At 45.4% G+C, this 3,607-nt stretch overlaps 1 non-coding gene across 1 annotated transcript; it reads right to left on the bottom strand.

Moving 5' to 3' along the window:
- Positions 1-334: 334 nt before the first annotated feature.
- On the bottom strand, positions 335-408 carry TRNAA-AGC. The gene has a single exon. It is a non-coding gene; the product is annotated as a tRNA-Ala (tRNA).
- Positions 409-3,607: the final 3,199 nt, after the last annotated feature.

The following is a 3,607-nucleotide window of genomic DNA, read 5'->3' on the forward strand; positions in this document are numbered from 1 at the left end:
CTCTGGGACTTTTCTCCCAGCTGCTCCATTTTTCATCAGTGACAATCAAAAGGAAGATGACATGACATCTGTGTGCAGTCATCCCCAGCGAATCACAAGGACGTGTGGCGCAGGCTCTCATGTTGCAGCAATTGCAGTTGAAGCAACCACCATGCTAATGCCAGTCACAGCAGCCTTTTCATCAACTCCAGGCTTGTGATTTGATTCTTTCCAATGTTTCTCTCCAAAGAAACCTTTTCCTTAGCAAGCAATTACTTGGATAACAAGGGAGGTCTCTTCTGTTTCCCGGAAAGACACAGGAAAATGTGAGCAGAGGAGACAAAGCTATACAACAAGACACCACTAGGAATTGAACCTAGGATCTCCTCTTTGCTAGACAGGTACTTTAGCCAGCTAAGCCATGGTGCCTGCCTCAAGAAAATACTTGCAACTGTTCCATTTGATGGTCCAGGACAACACCTGCAAATTCCAAACTACAGCCGTTCCCCGTTTCTCTCAAGACTTGCAAGGAAGAACTGGCAGGCCAAGCCAGGATCTCCTGGTTACTAGGAAGACACTTCAGCCAGCTCTTCCCAAAGATCACTATCCAGAGACCTTTAAACAGCCACTGCAGATGTTCACCGACAAAGAGATGCCAAAATGGAGTTCTCCACTGCCTGCAGCCATCACACTACCAGGAGTTCTGTGCACAGAGACGCCCCTGCTGGTGGCAAAAGGCTTTGGTAGAGACTCTTCTGACACCAGCCGTTCTCATAGACTGTTTAGCACTTTGTGTTGTGGCTTCAGCATCCACAGATGCCAGTTTAGTTGGGGGACATTTTTCCTGTCTCCACATTTGTCTAATGGCTCCTTTCAACACTTGTCACCAAAAAGACCTGTTTCTTTTGCAAGCGATGTACAGCTAGGCAAAGGCAGTCTTCTCCATTTCCTCAAAAATCACCAAGCTGTGGGGAGAGGAGACACATTCAGCCAAGCTGGATGCTGAATCTCCTCTTTATTCAGCAGGTGTCTGTGAAGGACACAAATCTCCACTGTGTAGAGGTCAAGAATAGGAGTTTATTACACACAGTGCTGGCGGAGTGGGCTTATTAGGCTCAGAGACACTGTTAATTAATTAATTACAATAGAATATATAGATTTTCCACGGCGGGGGAAAGTGACAGGCTAGGCAGTTCCACACCCTGGGACAGGTTTTGCAGCAAGACAGGATAAGCACATTTGCCAATGGTTAACAGATTAGATAATGTCTCCACCCATGGTCTCAAGTTAGCAAGTTAACATTTCATTAATACTTTGATAAAATGTTATTAGTATAAAATATATATGTTGAATTCTGATTTGGGGTCCATAGGAATGGAGCAACTCCTTTGATTGTCCAACAGGTACATTCCTAGGGGTTAAAGAAAAGGAACAGTTAAAGTATATGGCAATAAAGATAGTTTTCTGTGTGTCTTAAGGCAGGCACTGGTCCCTTGGAAGGGAGGTGGAAGGATGCCATATCTTATACTGACGTGCCAACTTTTCATAAACTCAAGGTTGGATCTGTGGGAAGAATGTCTCCCTAGAGAAGAAACAAACACAATAGGAATAGGGATTCTTTGTTCAATCTGCAACTCTGAATAAGACACAATTCTTTAGTTCTTAGCTCCAACACCTGGCAATTTGCTGACCAGGCCTATCTTAGCAAGCAAGGCTTTCTGTTTACCCAGCTTTCTCTTAGCTGATCACTATTTGCTAGGCCTCTGGTCCCTTGACCATACTCTGGACTTTGGGTCTGGAAAAGAGCTGGCACAATCCATAGATCAGGTTGTTATACAAAACACACATGGATTTGAACCCTGCACATACAGTAATGGCAAAGTTCTTGTTTCAGGCTTGTAGCGGTGATGGAATAAACTGCTGGTTCAAATCAAGTCTCTGGAGTACATCCCCAGCTGGGATGGGTCATTCAGTTCTTTGAACAGAGCTTCAGTTTGTAGCAAAGTCCCTCCAGAGGTATGAAGCAGGATTGAAGACAAGATGGAGATGAGTCATCAGCCTTTTCTAGTCTCTTGCCATGTGGTCTTTGCTTTCTTTGTCCCAAGCACAGTCTATCCAGCATGTGGAATAGAAAAACCTTAGGCAGGTTCCTGCAGTCCTTGCTGAGTCACAAGGCGTATCTGCCTTCTCTCAGTGGGTCGATTGTAGAGCTGATGGTCTTTAATGGGCCATCAAGCAGGCTAGGCAGAACTGACAACAACTTGTCTGGCTGGGGTGTTTCCCGGAAGCAGAGCGCAAATTTGAAATAGGGCCAGCATAGATCCAATATTCATAACTTTAACTACGAAGATGATACACATCTAGAGATACCATCATTATAATAATTCAGTCAGAACCTCTCCATGGACCTCTTACACAACAACCTTTCTACAGTATTGGCTGCAAATATAGAACAGTGGTCGCAATGGTGATCTATACAGTTACAGATTATGTCAGTAACGTCACAGGAGGTGACACGGCATCAGTGAGACTGATACTGGAATACTGCCTCCAGTTTTGGTGTCCTCATTTGAAAAGGATGTTGTGAAATTGGAGCTGGAGCAGCAAAGAGCCACCAAATGTTTTGAGGGCTGGAGAAAAATGCCTTCTAGTGAGCTATTGAAAGAGCTCAACCTGTTTAGCTTATCAAAAGAAGATTGAAAGGTGACTTCATTGAAGCGTTGAAATGCCTTAATGGAGAGAAACTATTGGCTATTAAAGGGCTCTTTAATCTAGCAGATAAAGGCATAACAAGACCCAATGGCTGGAAGGTGAAAAGAGACAAATTCACATTACAACTAAGGCACAAATATTCAACACCGAGGATAATTCACCACAAGAACAAGCTTCCAAGGAAAGTGGTGGATTCGCCATCTCCTCATGTCATTTAATGAAGACTAGATGCCTTTCTGGAATGTGTTTGCCCAAAAGTAGCTCTTGTGTCATACAGGAGGCCTGTGATATGCAGGGGGTCAGATTAGATGCTCTAATGGTCTCTTCTGGCCATAAAGTCGACTAATTTCTGAAAAACTGAGTGTAGCATTGGGAGCAGCGTCTGATGTTTCCCTGTCTAGCCGGCTTGCTGTCTAGAACGAACGCTCCTTGAGTGGGGTGATCCACAGGGAGCAGCTCAAACCTCCAAAGTGCCTGGGCAGGGGCAGGACATTAGCCCAGCAAGGGAGGGGTGTGGCAGTGACATCACAAAGGCCTTTGCAGGACCTCAGACTATTGGTCAAATGTGGTGGGGAGGTGGTGACCTCACAGAGAGATGCTGACATCAGCCAGGCAGGACAGGGGCGAGGGGCCAGGGAAACCTCAGAGACCCCTGTGGCTTTGCTCCAGCAAGTCTCCTTCTCCAGGTCTCTCTCTCAGGACTGAGAGAGTATTTGGGTTCACGGACGTGAGTGCCAGGAGGAACCTCTTTCGAGTTTTCTCCTTCCCCTTTTAGTGATTTTACTAGAAAACAGCCGTCCCTGTTTAGAAGGTAAGAGCCTCCTGGAGGTTTGAAACCTGTTCAGTCTGATCCATCTCGTGAGAGTTGAATTCTAGGCATGGAAAACAGGAGCTTAAGGAGGCAGAATTTTATTCC

This window comes from Mauremys mutica, unplaced genomic scaffold (genome assembly GCF_020497125.1).
Source record: "Mauremys mutica isolate MM-2020 ecotype Southern unplaced genomic scaffold, ASM2049712v1 Super-Scaffold_100090, whole genome shotgun sequence".
In the NCBI taxonomy this organism is placed as follows: domain Eukaryota; kingdom Metazoa; phylum Chordata; order Testudines; family Geoemydidae; genus Mauremys; species Mauremys mutica.